General features: G+C 33.0%; 1 protein-coding gene across 4 annotated transcripts in view; it reads left to right on the top strand.

Annotated features, from left to right (window-relative positions):
* The window catches only part of LOC149531528 (sulfate transporter 4.1, chloroplastic-like), a 220,521-nt gene extending 204,854 nt beyond the window's left edge, over positions 1 to 15,667 (top strand). For 3 of the 4 annotated variants that reach the window (XM_089811872.1, XM_089811877.1, XM_089811878.1), the window contains one exon: positions 15,114 to 15,246. The gene's annotated coding sequence lies outside the window, so the exon portion shown is untranslated. Of the gene's footprint in view, positions 1 to 15,113 lie in introns of all 4 variants that reach the window. The other variant, XM_089811875.1, reaches the window with a different exon arrangement.
* Positions 15,668 to 23,409: the final 7,742 nt, after the last annotated feature.

The raw sequence follows: 23,409 nt of genomic DNA, 5'->3' as shown, positions 1-23,409 counted from the left end.
ACAAAATCCATACTTATGTCCTCCCAAGGCTTCAATGGAACAGACAATGGTTGATAGAGTCCAATATTTTGACTAAATCCTTTTGCTGTTTAACATACTGAGTAACTCTGCACAAACTTTTTTCACATCCTGTTACAATTGAGGCCAAAAATAATGTTCACTAATAATGGAAATAGTCTTATCTCGACCAAAGTGTCTTGACATCCCTCCATTGTGTTTCTCCTTGATCAAGTTCTCCCTCATAGAACTCCTTGGAATACACAATTTACTGCCCTTGAACAACATACCATCCTGAATCAAGTAATTTAACCACTTGGTCCTATCTATAGTAATGGGCTCTTTACAAGCCTTCCAAGGCTCTACAAAGTCAGGGTCCTTCAGGTACAGATTCTTGAGTTCATCAAACCCAACCACTTCAACTTGCATTTCTGTCAGCAACGATTGTTTCCTACTTAATGCATCTACAACCCTATTAGACCTTCTGCTTCTATGTTTCAACACAAATATATAACTTTTCATAAACTCTACCCATTTTAAATGTCTCTAATTCAATTTACCTTGGCTATTTAGGTACTGCAATGCCTGATGATCAGTATACATGACAAATTTTTTTGGAAACAAATAATGCCTCCATTTTTTTAAGGCCCGAACTATTGCATAGAACTCATGATCATAAACATAATACTTCTTCTTTGCATCATTCAATTTTTCACTAAAATAGGCAGGTTTACCTTTTTGACTCAACACAACCCCAATAGCACTACCACTAGCATCACAATCTACTTGGAACACTTTTTTGAAATTAGGAAGTGCCAACATAGGCTTCTCTATCACCTTCTTCTTCAACAATTCAAAACTCCTTGTAACTCCTGTAGTCCACTTGAACTCTTTTCTATCCCCCCTCATTGTTTCAATTAGAGGTGCACATATACCACTAAAATTCCTAATGAACTTCCTATAAAAACTAGCCAGATCATGGAATGAGCTCATCTCAGTGGCAGACTTTGGAGTAGGCCATTCCAAAATAACCTTCACCTTCTTTGGGTCCATTTTGAGATCTTTAGTTGATACAAAAAACCCCAAATAGACTAACTCCCTTTTGACAAAGCTACACTTCTTTAAATTAATCAACAATTTTTCTTCCCTCAACCTTTTAAGGACACTACGAATGTGCAATAAATGTTCATCCAAAGACGTACTGAAAATCAAAATATAATTCAGATAGACAATAACAAATTTTCCCAAAAATTTCTTTAGTACCTCATTCATAAGCTGCATGAAGGTGCTTGGTGCATTGGTCAGTCGAAAGGGCATGACTAACCACTCATATAGACCCTCCTTGGTCTTGAATGTAGTCTTCGACTCATCTCCCTCTCGTATCCGTATCCAGTGATAGCTACTCTTGAGATCTATCTCTGTGAAGTACTAAGCTCCAATCAAGCAATCCATAAGATCATCCATCCTTGGCAAAGGTAATTGGTACTCGATGGTTATTTTATTTATAGCCTGAGAGTCTGTACACATTCTCCACTCTCCATCCTTCTTTGGTACTAGTACTGTAGGTACTCCACATGGACTTAGGCTCTCTTGAATTAGACCTTTCCCCAATAGGTACTAAACTTGTTTGTTTAGCTCCTTAGTCTTAGTAGGAGTCATCCAATGAGCAACCTTGTTAGGAAAACTAGCTCTAGGGACTAGATCTACTACCTTCCTTATCCTTTCTAGGAATTAAAGCATAACACATATGTTATTGTTTCATACCATCCAAAAAATTTCTTCTATCAACAAGACATACCCTAGCACTACTGCATACCTTTTCACGCTCCTTTATCAAGGGCTTCAATTTGTGGCGAACTCCATCCTTTGTCAGAGAGTATGTATTTGCATGACCATCATGTATAGCATGCCTATCAAACCTCCATGACCTCCCAACAATAAATGGTAGACATCCATTGGAATGATGTCAGAGAGAGCTTCATCATGGTAACTCCTAATCTTGAGCTTTACCAAACATTGCTCACTAACTAGGACCTTATGATCATCCTACACCCAAGCAATCCGATAGGGATGGGTTGTTTCTCCCTCTTGAGCTTTAACTTTCTGACCATCTCCTCTAACACCAAGTGGTCAGTTCTTTTACCATCAACAATCACATCATAACATTTACCCTCACACTTGCACCTGGTATGAAATAAACTCCTCCTTTTTCTAGGTTCAGTTTCACTGTTCAATAAGATCTTTTCATCAATTAGAATCCCTCCTCTTTATGCATCCTTTGAATATGATGATTGTGCATCATCATCCACATTGTGGGCATTCATAGGTGTGATGACCTTCTTCATTGCAATGAAAACAAGTACCACAGAAGCCTCCTCTTCCTAAACTTTGTCCACGTCCTCTACCTCTTCCTCTTTGATCTTCAAAGTTTTCATCACAAGAGCAGTTGAAATCCTTGTTCCTCTGCTTCTGGCTAGTACCCATATTTTCATTTTTCTTATGGTTCTCATTGTAGCCTCTAAATGACCTACCATCGACCCTTCCTCTTTAACTATGCCCTCTTTGCCTTCCATTGAACTTTTTGTTTAACTTCTCAACTCAGAAGGCAAATTGGTATGCCTCTTCGATGCTAGTCATTCTAACCAGACTTAACTCCTCTTGAATGCTAGGTCTTAACCCATTAAGGTAATGGGAAACCTTCTCCTTGTTTCCTTCTGCACACCCTATCCTATTAAGGACTTGGTAAAAATTCTCTGTGTATTCCTAGAAAGATTTTTCCGCATGCTTTAACCCTTGCATCTTTTTGAACAAATCAAGCTTGTAATGAATAGGAATGAACTGCTTCTTTAGTTTTTCCACCATGCAATCCCATTTTGTGATTTTCTCCTTTCCTCTTCTATTTCTTTTTAACTAAATCTCTTGCCACCAAATTTTGGCATGGCCTTTCATTTTGGCATTCACAAACTTAACCCTATTAGGGTCCTTGATATCCTCATACTCAAAATATTCCTCTAGCTCATTGATCTAGTTGATCAACTTATCCAAGTTTAGGTTTTCGAAAAATATGTCAACGTCAATTTTTCGTCTTTTTCCCATCTTGGCAATGGCCTTGAAAAGATTCTCCTCTGCCTAGTTTAGGACTTACTTTGTCTCCTTCTCCTTCTTACACAATATTTCCTTCTTCTCCATTTTCTTCCTCACTCTCATCGCCTACGAGAACATTCATCCCTCTGTGGTTCTCCTCTTGCAATGCCTAGACTTTTCTCTAGCGGGCTCTAGCCTCAGAAGGAAGAACTTTGGCCCCTCCACCACACTCCCTTCATGGAGGCATCTTCTCATTGTATCAAAACCCACAACCACACAGTCCTAGTGCAAACTACCTCACAGTCGGTGCACTGTCTACACACTCAAGAAAACCTTCTTGGATACCACTTGATGAGGGCATAACCCAAGACAAAATGAACACAACAAGAAAAGGGGAATATTATTATCATAAGTAATATTTTATTACATTCTATACAATGCAAACAAACTCAATGACGTTCCCTATGGGCTTATAATGTTATTTGATTCTAGAGAAATACCTTCCTCATAGTACCTTCTCCCAAACTCCACCAAAAATTGCATTTGCAATGTTAGAAATGACATTAAGTAACCCGAATTAGGTTTACGGTTAGGATTAAATTTTAGAATAAGCCATTTATCATCCACCACCAAAGCAGAAGGTTCTAGAAAACATGTCAGAAGTCGTGTGTAAAATTAGAATAATCCAGAAATGGTAGTCCAATTTTAGGAGGCATAACTTTTGATCCAAGATTCTGATTGACGAACCGTTTACATTTCTGGAAAATTTCTCCAAGTGCTCTATGGCCCTATGGATGAGCTTCTTTCACCCCCCATATTTCGGGCCTGTACGAGGCCATTTAGTGCCTCAAATCTTACTTTGAAGCACTCTTAAGGGTCTCCAAGGAACTTAAAATGGTAAAAACTTTCAAATCGTAAGCCTTTTGACCTGGTTCTTTTTTTGGAGTGTTTTAAATAATAAGTATAATCATTCCTCCAACTTACACCCTCTAGCTCATCATAATTATGGCTCAATTACAAAATGGCCTATTTTTTACATTGACACGTACCCGAAGGTGCTCAAAAACTCTAACCCAAAAAACCAATATTGGAACTATGAGAGTTAGAATCTCTATTTAACCCAAATGGGTATCTAGAAATAAAGATACATTAAACATAAACTAACATTAAGCATATTTTTAGGTGATACAAGATTGCCCATACACCACTGGATGCTCCTGCATCACTAAGTTTATTGATAAATTGGCTATTCTATTGGTGTAGCTTACATTATCTCTTATGTATATGAAACTCAAGAGGATGTTACATCTCTTGGCCTATGTTATTTAGTTCTTGTATTATTTCTAAGAATGAGCAAAGATAATATGACTATTTTGCAATATGGGAGTGGTAGAAATAGAGTGACATCTTGGCACAAAGTACCCAATGTATAATGACATCTATACAAGTTACAAAGACATATTAAAAACAAACAATTTAAGCTCTTGTTTAAGGGAAAAAGTTGGAGAAAGAAATAAAGCTATTGATCATATTATGCCTAAGTTTTCAGGGCAAGACCATAGCTTCATTTTTTTATTCATTTTTTTAAAACATCAAGTTATTGTGTATGATCTACTAGTTACTAACTTATTTATGCTATCAATGTCACTTATTAGTATGTTACCTATCAACTTACTACTATGTATACTTCCTTGATAGCTTATCATACTCTTCCTACAACCAAAATAGCTTGATTTATATCATTATAAAAAAAATTTCCTTTCCATGAATAAAATGTCACTTATAAGTATGTTACCTATCAACTTACTACTATGTATACTTCCTTGATAGCTTATCATACTCTTCCTATAACCAAAATAGCTTGATTTATATCATTATAAATTTTTTTCCTTTCCATGAATAAAATCTTAACCACTTACCACTTAATTTTTCCCCTAAACAATTTCTAACTAATATTATCACTAAGTTTACCAAGTATTGAACATTTTGAAATGTTAAAATCCACATATCCTCATTTCAAGATATATAACTTCTAATAGGTGAATGCCACCCCAAATGTGTACCAAATAACTATATTGCTATTACTTAACTCATATACCAACTAATAAATAGTAGGTTCATCCTTCTTCTTATAAAGTAGTTATGCACATTTATCAATACAACTCATTATCAACTATTTAAAGGTTATGGGTTCACAAAACGGTTTGGAATACATCCTTAATATTTTACATACCTAAATAGACGACAACATTAAATTTTTTCATTTCCTTCCTATTCCAATTACTATCTAACAACTATTAATATCCAACTAATATATATATATATATATATATATATATATATATATATATATATATATATATATATATATATATAAGATAATATACTAGCTATAATTCCTAAAGAACACTAATTTGCTAAAAACAAAACACTAAAAAAAGCATCTACTTTTCAATGTCCTTACACTTATTAATATCAACCCTCCTATACCAACCCAAACCCCATCTTACTAACCATCCTCTTGACATAACATACAAACTTCCATCTAAATACCATTTACTCCTATATAGTATTCTAACAAAGTATGAATTTTCCAACCACACTTTATCACGTCCCTATCTATCCTATTCCCTCCCAATTCTAATATTCCCTAACTAACCTCTCCTAAGTGCATGCGACAATACATCCTCATCCATTCTTAGCACTAAAATTTGTGGGCCCCTCCTTATGCTGAATTGGGTCAGAGGCCCTCTTTTCTAAGCCTTATGGTGGCGACTAGACTATCATGTCACCTCTATCACATTATACGAAGTCCAAAATGCTTCAATTCATGACATGGCTTGGGCTACATGCCAATATAGTGTGGAGATGGAATGTGGCACCCATGGCAGATGGTAGGGATCACCCTTCCTACCAACTTAGACATTCCTCTTCTTTAGTTTATTTTTTAATGTGATAGGTACTGACACTCTTGTCAAAATTGTTATTTTTTGTTAGGCTTACCCCCAACCCCCTTTTTCTTTGTGGGGCAAATAAGACAATTAGACAAATAATTTATTATGCATTTGGGCACGAGTACATTCCACTTAGAACCTATGAACCTATTGTCCTCTATGCATGTTAACTTCTTTTTCCTTATTGCAAGTCATGTCTCTATTTAGACATATATTGATCTAGATATTAGTATATTTTGGTTTTGAGTTATAGGGGGATTTTTTTTTTTTTTTTTAATTTTTTTTTTTTTTAATACTAAGGAATATACTTTAGATTATTTTATTGATCTGTATTAGTAGACTAACTGCAAGTTTTTTTTTCCATTTCCCATACAAAAATCAGAGAGTTAAATGTGCATCTTTAGCCAATTTTCTCCCATATGAGTTTATACTATGTTGTGATACTGCTATCAGAATTTAACTGTGTGAATTTGAGTCAAACTCATTGTCCCATGTTTCATGAGATTATCTCCTACTTATACCATATCATCTAGTTGATTTTTTTATTTTTTATTTTTCTATTCAACTATGTTGTTGTGGATCTTGATATGGTAATAGTATGATGTTATTTCTACTTTCCAATGTAATTATCTAGTCTCATGGATCTATTTAGGTATTATTATTTTTTCTCTAACTTAATACATTGAAAATGCATTTGGATTCCAAGTCAAATGAAACCAATGGTTTAATACTTTTAATGAAACTTAAGTAAAATATATCATTGAATAATGCAAATGGAACTCCTTCCTATGAACAATTATTGAAATGCATCCTATGTATTGATTCATGATTTAGGATGACATAAATGCTACATTTACATGTTCATTACTCGAGCATTCAAAATCAATGACTATCATTTGGAATGATTCACTTTGTATCCCATTTATTACTATTATGATGAATCAATCTTCTTCATTTCAATGCAACTAAATGCATGACATTGAATTTTACGATACGAAAACTGGTGATAATATTCAAATTTCTTCATTTTCTTCATGAATCCATTCCTTGCAATGATATACATAGAATGGAATAGCAATACACAAAAGACTTAAGTGAAGAGTTCAAATTTTACAAAAACAATACACAATAACATGTAGAAGGATTTCACCCTTTCAATACATTACCAAAATGACATAACTGTCCCTTGATACTATGCAATCATTATTGCCACAACAATATAATAAGATGGGGAGATATTCTCCAATTCATGTATAATGTACAATGACAAGTTTTCTCTTCAAGAAACACCTACAAGAGGATTATCCCAAGCTTTTCTTTTCATTGTTCCCTTCAGTACAAAATTCTACAACACATCACAAAAAAAACAACAAGAACCATGGAGGCTCACCTCCCATCCTAGGCTTGTAAGAAGACACCCACCGAGCAAGGGAAACAATACTCAAATGGTAACATGTCACGATGCATGCAAAACTCAATCTTACAATACATTTACAAAACTCTCCAAGGTTTAACACAATGATTCACCATTGGAATCATGAAACAATGGGTGAAGATGGGCTCTCCAAAGAGGAGAATGCCATATCCATATTCACATATACATTTGCAATTGCATAATGCCTCTTCAAGGCCATCAAATACATCCTCCTCACTAGAACAATACACTTATACCTCCCATAATACAAATGCCTCTTCAAGGCTACCAAATAAGGCATATGGCTTGAATAGAGCCCATCCTCCACGAACAACAAAACCCTCTCCAAGAGGAGAATCTCTCAACTTCAATGTTGAGCCCAACTAACCCCTTCACCTAAGGTAACTCTTCCCTCCCAAGGGTGAGTGAAGCCTTCAAACCCATACAACATTTCATACACAAAATCAAGAGAAAAAACACAAGATAAATTGATCACAACATTTACACATAACAACAAATACAACAACACATACTTTACATATTTCTATTCACAATATGAACAAGTATTCTACATAATGTACTAGTGCAATAAGGATCATGGAATGGGCACTAGCCTTTGTCCAAGCTAATGGGAAGGAAAGTTGTTGAAGAGCTCCCTATTTCCTTAGCTCCCTCTCCAAATCCTAATTGTCTCTAAACTTAGAGAGTGGCTGAACACCCACTAGTTTATCCAAACTCCCTTAAGAAGACCTCCAACCCCACTATCTTCATTTTTAGCAAGACATGAAGCCCACTTTCACTTACACTATTGTCCCTTCTAAATATAGGACCTTGACCAAGTGTGAAGGAAATGTTAAAGTTGTGTGACAACTCAAATTTCAAATTGGTGGAAGAATGCATTGGTTAAAGGGTCCCTTAGGTTAGCTAAGCACTAAAATGGTCAAATTTAGGCCATGCTAACATATGGGTAGCTTATTTTCACAAAAAAAGGCACTTTGGGACCACCTATTGACCCTCTAAAATCCTTGCCAAGTTTGAATTCGAAATTCCCTTGATGATGACCCATCCTATTCTCTCTCCAAGTAGATTTGATTAAATCTTTTGAAGGGCATTTAGTTTAAGGTTAAGTGCTTCCATGACCAAAACCCTAGGTGACATGTCATCAAAACATAAACAATTTACAAGTGTCAAGTGACACATTAAAACACATTACCATCACAATGATATGTCCCTAATTTAGTCATGAATATACTACACACATGCAACTTAGATTTACAAAATAAACACATCACAACGAGGCTTTGAATCTTCCAAAGATTCTCCTTGGCTATATTGTGTCCACATAAGTTTGGGCCTTGTTTCCCCAATAAAATTCCATGGTTCAATTTCTTGCACACTAAACTCGAACATCAATGAAAAATCATATAAAATGCATGTATATAGGTGCATGACAGATTTCATATTGAATAATTTGCATTGACATACACAATTATCCTAATCAACTTTATTTTCTAATAATTTTCATATAAAGCATCTAAAATATTAAAATATTAGAATATTTATATCAATATTACTATCTTACACATTATAATCCATTTTCAATCATATTGATGAAATGTTGAATCTATACTATTAAATTAGCCAACATGAAAATTAGTTCCAAATACATATTTTAGGTCAAAATCATCAAAATGTAAACATCTCAACTAATATCCTTTGAATCAGTTAAATATAATTTGGTTTCTGACAATATCCCATTATCATTATGAGATAATTATAAAGTGTATCAATTATGTTAGGTAAATAGGATGTTTGCATAGTCATGTCATATAGTTTCAAGATCCAAGATAGAATAAATCGATTATATTTTATTGGTTCATAAGATCTTTCCTTATAAATACCAAGATTTCCACCTAATTGACTTATTACATCATCTCAAGTTCTACCATGTAGACCTTTACCCAAATTTGATAACAATTTTCATCTTATGACTATTGATATTACTCAAAAGAGGGGGTGTCAATCCATATTTCCATACTAGCCATCTACTTTAATTATCCTAATACGACATAAAATATCATGAACCTATCAACATAGTTTCTAAGTTATGACATCTTGAGCCTTTATTCCATAGGGTCTTAACTTATCAACTAACGTAATTCTAAATATGATACTTTACACAACAATGACTAAAATGTGTATCAATCTCAATAAGATTTTAGGTCCATTATTGCTAAGGAAAATGCTAGTCATGACATACTTAAATCTTGGGACCTTCTTATCGTCATTCTATCATAAGGTGTATGTTAACAATATAAAATTCACATCCTATACACAAGACGTAGAAACATGACATTACATCTCCCCACTCTTCCAAGATCTAATCGCATTCATGTTATTAAGATTAATAATAGGGTCCTAGGAAGGGGCCTTACAAATCAAAACTCACTATCAAAGAGTAGATCTAAAGAGGAGGTTAGAAATTTTTTTTAGGCTTCCGTGCCATGTTTTGGAGGTGTGTGCTATTTTGGGTGCCATAGGTTGCTTCAACCTCGTCGACAATATTGAAATCTTTATTCATTCATTTAATAGATTACCTAGTTATGTTTTTGGTTTAGTGTTCACTAAATTTTGGCTTGGAGTAGTTTCTCTTGTTTGGGATTTTGAATAATTTATAATATTGTGATAAGACTTAATGGTTGTGATATTTGATTCAACAATTTTCTTTTATGTATGTAATTTTTTTTTCAGCATAGAAGTTTGTTCAATCTATTATGCCAATATTTAAGCCTTAATGACATTCCTTTCTTAGGAGAGGGAGAAGTTTGTACCAAGACCAAGATCCATGACATACTCCATGAACCAACATAAAGTGTGTGTTTGCCCCGACCACTGCCTTTGCCTCCATTGCTGATTTTCTTTAATGAATTGACTCTTTCACAATAGTTGATTATAAGAAAAGGGAGAACAAATACAATAGATTTACTGCATCATGTCATTTCATCTCAATAGAAGAAAAAGATGAAATGCATCCATTTCACAAGTAAGTCAAAGAAAGTATAAAGTAAAGGTTATTTGCATCATAACTTTATTGAAAAAAATGACCACTAACATGTGTCATCATTTTTGAAAAGAGAGACATTAAATGGAAAGAGAACAAATACAATGGATATATTACAACATTTCATATGAATTGAAGAAAAAGTCTTGAATGATGAGATATATCCAAATCACATGATCAAGTAAATCAAGAAATCAAAGATTTTTTGCATTAAAAATATTGACTACCAACATAACTTATTATGGATACATCACATCATCTCACATTTCTTCATATTGAAAATAGAAATTACATTCAAAACTAACAACATCAATGTTGTTTGAAATAATCATCTACTACCATGTTGCATCAATAGTTGATTATATGAAAAGACGAACACATATAATAGATATATCATATCACATGACATGAATTAAAGGGAAAAAAATTTGAATGATGAAACATATCTATATGAAATGATCAAGTGAATGAAACAAGTCAAAGATTACTAGCATTACAATTTGATTCCTGAATCATTGTGGCAACTATATCAATCAAATTGATAAGGAATTTTTAACTATAATTGTCTATTTTCTTTTGAAGATCACAATCACATTGAAAAGGAATTATTTTAATATGAGATTTTCATGAACATAACCCCTCTTCAAAGATTTTGTTATAAACCAATATGTTGATGGCAGCTTCAAATTCATCTTCATTGATTTTGAAAATCCTTAAACTATCTATAAGACAAAACAATAGCTCTATATTATTAAGAACTTAGGGTACATGAAATTAACTATTTAATAGCTATGGATACCCTTTCCAAATAACATGTTCATATATTCTTTTAGTCTTTTTCTATTCCTTTTCACATATTTTGATATACTTTTTCATGATCTAGTGGTATAAATGTTGTTGTACCAATATATATTATTTTTTGTTAAAGATTAAATTAATTTAAATTTAATTAGTTATGATAAATCATTTTAACTCTTTGTCATATATTATTGAGATGCTTGTCAAAGATAAGGAGGAATAAAGTAGTTTAGTCTTAAATTAGTTATGAGAAGTCATTTTAATTCTTCCTAAATGAGTTTATCATCCTCAAAGACCAAATAAATTGAGGGGACCCTTCCATATCTCTCCTAGCTAAACACAGTCTTATTGGATTAGAGAAGACTTCTTCATAAGCAATCTCACCAGCTCAATATCCCACATTTTCATTCAAGTGTTCTCTTTTCCTCAGAATAAGGTTCTAAATTATGATAGCTCACTAATCACCATTGTAGAAATGGATTTTTGTTTCATTATTTTTGAGTAGAGATTACAAAATATCTTTACATACAATAATAGATGAGGAAACCCCTTTTTGACACATTCTTTGGATGTTTGTTTCATTATTTTTGAGCAAATATTACAAAATATCTTTATATACAATTATAGATGAGGAAAACCCATTTTTGCACATTCTTCATTCTATTTGAAAAAATCTTGCTGAATCATAAAAGCTATTGGAAGTACTAGGTAGTAAAAAATATACTTAAGAAACTTATCAAGAAACATGGTAATATAGAACAAATAGTTTTGCCCTCTTGTACATACATGTCTCACTAGCCTGCATGAACAAAGTCCTTAAATGTTAGATGTGTATTTAACCAAGTCATGGCTCAACAAATTCAGACATAAAAGTGTGTTCTTTGTTTAGATTGATTGATTCTGAGAAGTCTTGAATTCAACATAGTTTGACATAAAAATGTCTTTTCGAGTTTGTTTAAAGAGATTTTTTTTTTTGTTACTTCATATGGAATTTGTTTTGGATCAAATACTGTTGCGAGAGGGTGTGTTTCAAGACAACAACTTTCTTGTGATTTTCCTTCTTGGGAATTTATGATGTAGAGTTACACAATAGAGCTTCTTCCCAATCCAAAGTTCAAATGTGGATTAAAGTGCTAATGCACTATCAACTCAAACTTGTACTCTTCCTTCTTCAAGATTCCTAATTCACTTCTTGGTTCCTACTTCCCTCTAAGGCACTACGAGTCTCAATGTGCTGACCGAAGACTTAGAGTATCCTATACTAGTTTAAAAGAAGGATTTTATGCTTGTTTCAATCACCCAACCTTCCATCTAAAGGCTGACTGTCTATATATCAGATTTGTGGCCTTTGACCTACTTTTAAACCAAGTCTCTCCTACTGACTTCCCTCCAAACAAGGATGAGATTGTGGTTGCAAGGCTTATTAGGATGAAATTGGCAAGTTAAGATACAATCCTTAATTTTCCCCAAACAACAATAATCAGTTTCACTCCAATAATACGAGCAACTATAAATAACATTCTAACCTAGGTGATCAAATTAGGCGAGGGCTTGCTAGAACTGCCTCCATTGGGTGCATATAACTGATCTATTTGTTTTCTGACCTCCTACAAACCAATAATGAACTGTTCCATCCAGAAAATCTGACCCACAATCTTTGCTTGCTGATTACTTGCTCAAACAATGTATTCTAAGGCTAAATACATAGTCATATTTAGCCTAGGGCATTAAGTTTGAAGTGGCTGATGAGATTTTCCTATCTTGAGCCTTTACAGTCTCAAAATGGATCTTACCTACTTGCATTTCACCAAAGGGCATCAATTTCTAATGGTGAAATTGCAAGTTATGGTCATTTCTTGGTTTCAAACCCTTGAAATGAGGGTTTTAGATCCGTAGTCAAAAAAATTGCTATAACTACCTCCAAGGTCAATAAAATTCAACCAAATAAATTGCAAATGAAATGTTACACAAGAATTAAACTTCACATGTGCATCATCTATCCATACCAATCCATACAGAGCCACACAAAACAAATTTGCTCTGAAAATAGGCTTTTCCTTTCATAAAATGTTGATTCTTTCGTACAATTTGATTATCAATTATGAAATGGACACAATGAGTCTTAAATACCTTCATCCAATCAATTCAAACCAACTTTTGATGGTAATGAATGTTGGGAGGCCAAAAAGACATTTTTTACAACTTTTCCAAAATTACATTTATGCATATTTTCAATTTCTTGTCAAATATGACAACATTTTGCGTTTTGATCATAATGGACACCAAGTGATCCCAAACTTTTAGAAATGGTAGGAAATTCATGTCTAAGGTGAAACCCACTTGTTTTGTATTATTGAACACCAAAACATTCAAAAAATAAGAAAACTTAACCTAGTGGACTAAGGACTCTCTTGGCTTATAAAGTGTCCACAGAGAACCTTTACCAAACAAATTGGATGGTGTTAACACATCATATCCTTACTACATCAAAAACAAAGAAAACCAAAACTCTTCAAGAAGGATAGGCCTAGGTGCACTCTACCAATTTAAGATAGTTGCATAGAGAATTGAAACTATTCTATTTTTTATACTTATTTACTTACATATCCATAATATGTTTAACATATTTGAAACTATTATTTGGGGGAGTATTTGTTAAATTTGGTTTGTAATGATTGTAACGTTAGAACATTATGCCTTAGTTTTTTTTGGAAGAATTGACATGATGTTTGAAAAAAAAAATGTGGAAATTATATCTATAATTATTAAAATATCATTTCAAAGTAAAGCTTAAGATAATAAATATTATTATTTGGGGGAGTATTTGTTAAATTTGGTTTGTAATGATTGTAACGTTAGAACATTATGCCTTAGTTTTTTTTGGAAGAATTGACATGATGTTTGAAAAAAAAAATGTGGAAATTATATCTATAATTATTAAAATATCATTTCAAAGTAACGTTTAAGATAATAAATATTTTGCGTGTCATATAATTCCTATATTTGGAGGACATTGAAAGATAATAAAAAAATAATTTATGTTTACAATCTTATTAATATATACTACTTTTTGGCATGCAACAAGTTGAGAATAGATTTTACACACTCTAAGGACATTAGTAAATTATAGAGCATATCCATTTTATAGTTTAACATACACACACTTTATAATATTTGGTAGGTAAACAATACTCTTTATTAGGTTTTTTAGTGATGAAGTTCACAAACCAGTGAAATAAAAAATCTTTAAGAATTTACATCTTCAAGAGGAATTAAGAATGAAGTGATACAAAGGAGGATATTAACAAAGAGCATTGTAAGAAGATAACTTTTCATTGATTATAATATGGGTGAATTTGAGTGAGGTGACCAAATTTTTCTTTCAAAATCATATGTATAGATATAAACATTAACTACAACATGTCCAATATTTTTGTAGATATACACATTAATTTGACCAAAGTTTTCTTTCAAAAATTTAATATTTTTGTAAATATACACATTAATTACACCAAATTTTTCTTTCAAAGCCATATGTGTAGATATAAACATTATGTACAATATATCCAATATTTTTGTAGATGTACACATTAATTACACCAAATTTTTCTTTCAAAATGCGATATATTTTCTTGTGAAGAAAGACCATGCCCGACAATATGAACCCATAACAAAATAACCAGACAATTGCTAGATTGTGGTCTTAGTTTCAAAGAAAAGTTGATAAATGTAATTGTCCTTGCAAAAAGTGTAAGGGCTTATAGAATCGAAGAATTCTAATCACAACAACCCAAATTTATTGTAGGCAACATGGTCACATTGAAGGGGGTCCCAATTTTTGTCGATTGGTGAATGTGGATTTTCAAATGGAGGAACATGGAGGAACATGGAGGTGTGAATATCCAAGCTAAGGATAACACTCCCATGTAAGAAGATGATAATGTGTTAGAGGACATGATTGAAGAAGATGCTATTGGTATAGCTGATCAAGACGATCATGATGATAGTACTAGCGTATCTGATAATGATGATGAAGATGATCTTGATATACCTATAACTGAGAAGGCATACAAGCCCCTATACCAAGGCCCCCAAACAACTCTTTTCTTTGTTATACTATTGTTGGTGAACTTGAAGGTTATGAGTGGTTTATCCAATGTAACAATGTCACGTATGTTAAAGTATCCATTTTTGTCATCTTCAATGTTAGAATACCATTACTATTCATTTTATTAACAATTCATATTTTTTGTTATAGGATGATAGGTGAGTTTTTGTTACTACTATCAAACATTTTTTCTCATTTGTTCTGAGAATTATCTACCATTATGAATCATATTGGAATGAAGCATTAAACAATACATGCATGTCACAATGATCACATTCTATATCATAAATAAAATAAATTTGCAATGGAATTCTCTGATAGTCATATTAGTAGATATCAGTCAAATTAAATGATAAAAAATGTTGCTCACACGGTTCTTTAGTACATTTTCATTATTACATATTTTGAACGATTATTCAGGTGCACTAGCTTGGCACAATTTATAGAATACCATGCGCGTAATAGAATTCACGATGACATTATGCAAATGCCTATAGATGGTTCTTCATTTAAAGATAGAAAAAATATGACCACACTTTAAAGAACAACCTCGTAAACTCAAGCTTCCATTAGCAGTGAACAATGTCAATCTATTTGGAGATGTGAAATTTGTTTACTCAGTGTAACCTATTTTTGTTATTAACAATAAAATTTCTCTTTGGATGTCCATAAAGAGGGAGCACATAATGGTGTCAATGATTATACCAAGCAGTTTTTTATTTAATAGTTCTCTAAATTAATTTATAAACAATGCATCAAAATGGTCATAATAATAATGCAATATTTTTGTTCATTCAATTAATTGGTAAGTATCAAGTTAAAGATATGAATGCATATATTGAGCTCGTTATTGATGAGTTGTTGAAGTTATAGAATGGGGTCACTATGTATGACATCTCTAGACCAATAGGAGAAAGACAATTTCAATTTCATTCAATGCTTGTATGGACAATACATGATTCCCTTGGGCTAACTCATTTTTGTGGTATGTTATATTGTTAAAGTCACATATTTTGGATATGTTATAATGCTTAAACATTATTGTTTTTGATTAAGTAAAACAAGTTTTGAAGGGTGCCTGAAACCCATTGCACATCAAATTTTTTTCAATGGAGCCCAAACAAAAATTACAATAACCTAGAAGAAAAATAGGTCACCAACCAAAAAAGTGACTAAGGTGGCCTCATAGATAACACAACTCACTTCTGCCACCAAATTACACCTACAAAGAGCCATTTAGGACCCTTTAGCCCCAAAAGAGTGAGATTGAAGATGTTGATTAGAGGGCTATTGGGATTGTTTGTATTTTTTTCCTTAACCTTTGTCCAACATTCTTCCACCAAAGAAGCCTCCTATTAGAAATCTAATTGAAAAGATCATTGTGAGCAAAAGATTGAAGATCAAAGAGGGAGATTGTTGTTAATATAATGTTTTCAATCATTGTTTTATCATTGATGTCAAACTTGCTATTTGTAGGAATGACATTTGCTTATAAGATTCAAGTACTATCACTTAGTTTATTGATGAAGATGATTTGATCAACAAGATGTAACAAGAACACCTAAGAGAAAGGCTGAGTTATGATGTTGTAATGAAGTGTAAGGATCATTTAAGACAATGGTTAAATGATGTATTGATAACATACTCAAAGGTACAGAGGTAGGTCACACTTAGAAACATTGTAGGAAGAAGTTGTAACAAGGTTGACTGCAAAGCTTAAACTAATTTCATTAGTGGGTGTCGAGCAAGCTAGTTGAAGCCGAGTAAATTCTCAGTTGGAGCCGAGCAACAGAAAATTCTAGTGTGTGTCGAGTGAACTTTAGGTGCCAAGCACTAGTAAAACATAGTAGGTGCCGAGTAACACAGTATGTGTTGAGCACTAGGATTTGAATAGTGCCGAGCTACTACATTATTTTAAATGATGAAGATTTTCCAAATCTGAGCCAACATAATTGTTGTCTTGAATTTTGTGAACTATTTGAAGGATAAGGATGATGAGCTAGTGGCATAAAATTCTATGTAAAATATTTTTGGGTGAATTCTAAAGGATTATTCAAGAAGTTTCTAGAGGAAAAAAAATATGGGTTAGATACAATGAATCCTACCTAATCCATACGAATTGAAATTAAATAATTAAAGAATCAAGCAGAAAAGGAACTCCAAGACTTCTATTTAACGAGTCATAGACCAAAAAGCAAATACTGCTGATGCTGAAGTGCCAAATTGCAAAGTGGTTAGAAGGGTGTCAAGGCAAAGGCATCTAGGAGAAAGAAGAGCACAAAGGCTCTGCTTGTACAAGTGGTCAAGAAGAGATGATTGCATGGGTACAGTAAGCATGGAGACTCAAGGAGACTAAGCTTGAAAGGAGGGAAAGCTGTTAGAGTTGCAAAGATTGAAGGCCAGACAATGTGAAGAGCTGAAGAGTGATTTGAGATCTGCAAGTTAAGTTGTACCTTGTAATCAGGTCAAATATTTTCTAATACTTTCTAGCAATTGTATTAGATATGAAAATCCTATGGATTTAGGTTGGTTTAATAGCCATATATAAATCCTTTAACATGGTGGCATTCCAAGTGAATGTTCTAAAGTCCTCTAACAAGACCCACTTCTAACAGGTGGTTAAATCCTTTAACAAGGTCAGATTTAACAGTGTATTGTAAGCCTTTAATAGGGCAGACCTTTCACAGGGCATTATTTCAGAAGAGTGAGAATTGAGTAGCATGCTACTGGTGGTTTTTCCCAAATTGGGTTTTCACGTAAATCACTGTGTTATGTGTTATGCTTGCATGGTGATTTATAATAACTTGTTAATTAGGAAAGTTAATGCTTGGATGAATGAATTATTGAATGGGCTCACTACACTTAGTGAAAAAATTTGAATTGGATATTTGGACCTTGAATAACTAATTCACCCCACCTTTCAATTATTTTAAATCATTTTTAACAATTGGTAGCAGAGCCATTTGCTGATTTAGTTTCAAGGTACTAGAAGTAGGAAGATCAAGATGTCCAAGAGAGAAGTTCCCAAGCTCAACAAAGACAACTTTGCTGCATGGTAGAGTTTGATGAAATTGCACCTTGGATCAATAGGTGACTATGCACAAATCTTAAATGGAACAGAACATGTAAGTCTAACTGGACCTCTGTCATGCCCAAATTTAACATGCAAACACAAACATTTTTTTTTTTTTAAAAAAATTTTTTTTAAAATAAATTTTAATAATCTATACTGGTTATGAACCTCTATAGAATGTTGTATTGTCTGGATGACAAGTATATCTCCATAAAAAAAAAAAAGGTTGACATATGGAATAGGTTGTTCTATTCACAACCAAGATATCTGGTTGAATGAACCTTCATGTACCAAACTTTTCTTAAGATCCTAGAAATGCATGCATGATTCAAATTCCATTGGGTGATAGTAATGGTGAAGTTATGAACATGGCTAATGTTTATAATTTTTCAATTGCACTTGACTTACGAGATGCTTCACACTATACTATTTATTAATTTACTTATTTATTTAATTAAGAGAACAATAAACTCTACCTGACACCCTTCTGTATGGCCCTTCAGTTATTTATTTGGTTATGATGTGATCAATTATAAAAGCTACAAATTTCCTTTCTCAAGAAATACAATTTAAAATGACCCACTAAAAAAAAAATGCCTAATCAATTAATAGCCCTTAATTCTCTTTCCTTTATTCTTATTATTATTATTACAATCCCTTCATTTCGGCTTAATCCTTACAAATTCGACCTCCTAGAACACTAGATTAATATCAGTCAATTTTATGGCTTAATGTAATTATTGAGTTATATATATTGTTCATTGTTAGCCCTATTACTATATAATATATAATATATGACATAATGTATACCAATTAATAAATAAAAAGAAACACCCTCGTATCATTAACAAAATAATCTTGGCTAACATAATTTACTAGCTTTTAATCATGTTTATTAGATTCTATTGTTGTACTATAAATTGATTTGTATATTTATTTATTCAACATTGACATCATAATACATTTTTATATTAATCCTTAATTACTAATAATATTAACACAATTTTAATTTCTTTATTCTCATTGACATCCTAAAAGTCTTCCCCATTATTATTTACTTCACTCCTCATTAATCTGACACTTAACACATAAAATCTGCTACCCCAAAAACAACTTACCTACTTCCAATAAATTTAGAACTTAACCAATATATAAAAAGAAATGCATTTAATCCCAAGCTTTCTTACCTCTACCCCTTTCCCAACGGCCATATCCTAAGTGGATGCCTAGCTAGGAGTTCCCATCATTATCATGGCAACATACTATTTCCAAGCGCCAAGGTCCAAGGAAATGGTGGAGTTTACAAGGTGAAAAGGATGTCTGACATGTGTCAGCCATAAGGAAGCTCCTTTTACATCACCATACTCTTCCCAAAGGATGGTGTTAAAAGGGGGAACCACCTGTCCCATCAACTTCCTATGCCCAAGTCGTTAGCTTTTTTTGTTGGTAAGGTGGGTTCTTGTTTGACTAACACTTTCCTATGGGTTTTAGCAACATTAATATGCCTAGACCTTGTCAGCATATGGCGCCTCCTTTATGAAATCTCAAACCCATTTTATGTTTTTCTAGTATTATTTTTATGTTTTTCATTGTATAAAGGACCACTTGATTTGGGCGCTTGTCCTATGTCTTGTCATAGGCAAGCTTCAAGGTTTATCTTATGTGTATAAAGGTCACGGGTATTATGTGACTTTTATTATTATTATTATTATTATTATTATTATATATATATATATATATATATATATATATATATATATATATATATATATATATAAATTGTTAATTTTTCTTAAAATATTTTAAAAAAAAAAGTAGATGTGACTTGGGGTCACATGATCCAATGGGTACCTCACTGTCACTTAGGATAGGTTATTCCTTAAAAAAAAAGGGTTTGCCTAGGATATATTTTTTTTATAAGCTACTTCATTGTTATAGGACAGACTAGAATCTAGAGAATATACTACTAATATTTTATTGCTCTGTATTTGGGAAGGATTTATTTTCCTTCCCCATACATTTTCCAGAGAGGAAAATGTAGACCTACAGTATGTTTTGTAGATTTGCATTATATGTTTTCTCTTACAAACAATATTCATTGCAACCTATCATGGGGTTTAGTTAATGGTTCATCTACCTAAAAGTGTATTAAGCTTGGAAACTAATGGAATGATATTCATGCATTCATCAAAACCACTTTTTCCTCAACATTATTGGGTGCACACAGAAATTGTATGAAATCAACTAAGTTTTTAATTTGTGCATTTACAACCAGTGGAAATCCTTTATCTATGAAATATTTCTACTATTAGCCATCTATATACAAACTTTCCTCATAACATATCAATTGAACATAAAAGAGTTTCTTATAAATAACATTTCTACTAAAAATGAATGTGCCAAGAGAATGGATATCAATGCAAATTTCATCAATAAAACTTACACTAAATATTGTTTTATTAGCAAGATCTATACCTTCCCTAAATTTTCTTCACATTTTCTAAATGATAACAATGATACCAATGTAAATTTGCAACTCATAACAATGGTTTCATTACACATATGACTCCCGATGATCATTACTACAAAATGAAACATATATGTACAATATTTCCAATACACCTTTTTCCTGCTCATATAGTAACAAGCACACCCTTTTTACACCACATTTGAGCAACACAAGAGTCTCTCAAATTATGTACATTGAGATAACATAAACATTGAGCCATCTTTACATTTTAGAACTTTTCACTTGACGAGGTTAAAAACCCTAAAACTCCATGGCACGAATCTTCACAACCTGCACAAACACACACAAAATGGGAACCATGGAGGCTCACCTCCCAACCTAGGCTTCCATGAAGCCACCCACCGAGCAAGGGAAACAAGGACCAAACAGGTTACACACATACATCACAAAATTTTTTCATGAATACACAACACAAACACAATCAACACCCTTCCATGGCTTGCACAATGATTCACCATTGGAATCATAAAACATTGGGTGAAGGTGGGCTCTTCAAGGAGGAGAAATTCTAACAACATAGATATCATAATGCCAATGCATTTTGCCTCTCAAGGCCACCACAACATAAACAACATATTGTCATTGCATTGCCTCTCAAGGCCTTCAAAACAACCATCTTCTCCTGATCCACCAAACCTCCTTGTACCTCCCAAAAAAAAGATTCATGGCCATGATGGAGCCTATGCTCCCTGATAATAACAAACCTCATCATGAGGTGTAAAAAAAAAATTGTTTTCTCACCTGCAATGTCAAGCCCAACTTATGCCCTTCACCCAAGACTTCTCTGCCCTCCCAAGGGTGAGTGAAGCCTTCACACCCATAATCACAATCAACACTCACATTCAAGCAAGAAGCAATAACAAAACAAATGAAGAACAAAAAAAAACAAAACCAAGAAAGGATATCCAAAAGCACAAAACACATTCACCTCTTCCCAACACAATGACAAGCTCATAACACAAGATTGACAATGCAATGCATACTCCATTGATAACTTTTCCTACTTGCAGATTTTCTTATCCACACTAAAGGAAAGGAATAAAAGAATATGTTTAAGTCACCAACCTTGGTCCAAGCTAGGGTAAGGATTGTTGTAGTAGAGCTCCCTTAATCTCCCTTCCCAAACTTAGCTATCTCTAAAATTAGAGAGTGGGTGAACCCCCCACTAGTTTGTCCAAGACCCTCTAATAAGGCCTTCACACTAACTATTTTTAGCAAAAACACTAAGCCTTCCCCCTCCTTACAAACTTGTCTCCTCTGATTTTGCTATATTTGACCTAGTGGGAACATGGAAGTGAACACATGTGACAAGGCCATTTCGAATTGGTGGAAGAATACATGGGTAAAGGGGCCCCCTAGGTTGTCTAGGCACTCACATGATCAAAATTAGGTCCCTAACTTGATATAATATCACATGGTTAGCTTATTTCAACATAAAAGGCACTTTGGGACCACCTAATGACCCCTTGAAACCCTAGACAAATCCAAATTCGAATTTCCTATGATGGTGACCCATCCTAACACTCTCTCCCAAATGGGTGTACTTGAGCATTAATTTGAAAAGAAGGAAGAGGACCAAGATTGAGTAACCTTGAGATCAACATTGTAGGTGACATGTCATCAACATATAGATTATAAAAGTGTCAAGTGACACACACATAAAAATACATTACATTTTCCTTGCCATGCCCTTAATGCACCCAGGTTATGATTATAAATATTCACAAGCAAGCAAGCAACCATACAATTACAAAGAAAATTACTTTCACAATAAGGCTTTTGAACCTTCCAAAGGTTCGCCTTGGTTAAACTGTGTTCACAAGGTTTGGAACTTGTTTCCCCCAAGAATTTCCATGGTTTCACTTACTGCACAATCAACTCGAGCATCAGTAGTCCAAGGAATCATATAACATGTATAACGTATATTCGTATAGTGATAACCATAATTCAAGTAAATTTTCCTATTTATTCCCATCTAAATCATCCAAGATGTTAGAATAACAAATTTGCATAGCATAAGCCGTCAAATTAACATCTATCTACATATCACATTAAATCATCACGATCAGATTAACATTTATCCTCATATTACATTAAGTCATGATTAACAAATTATTATTTATCTGCATTTAAATCATAAATCAACATGTAAAAATATTACATCCTACAATATCCATTCCTATCATAGTAATCAAATTCATTAGTCATCAATATGATTTATCAACAAATCAAGCCTGATATAAAAGTGTGTCAAGTGCTATTATGGAATCAAAGTGGGGCCTTGCACCACATTTTATCCTTATAGATCAATTATAATCATCATAAAGAGGTAAGCATAATAGAGTTATGAGTATAACTCATAGAAACACTTAACTAGCTAGGATGTAACA

The sequence above is a fragment of the Cupressus sempervirens genome, chromosome 11, assembly GCF_028749045.1.
Source record: "Cupressus sempervirens isolate cs-2001-9-10 chromosome 11, ASM2874904v1, whole genome shotgun sequence".
NCBI classification, from domain to species: domain Eukaryota; kingdom Viridiplantae; phylum Streptophyta; class Pinopsida; order Cupressales; family Cupressaceae; genus Cupressus; species Cupressus sempervirens.
This window is presented reverse-complemented; position numbering and strand designations above follow the sequence as displayed.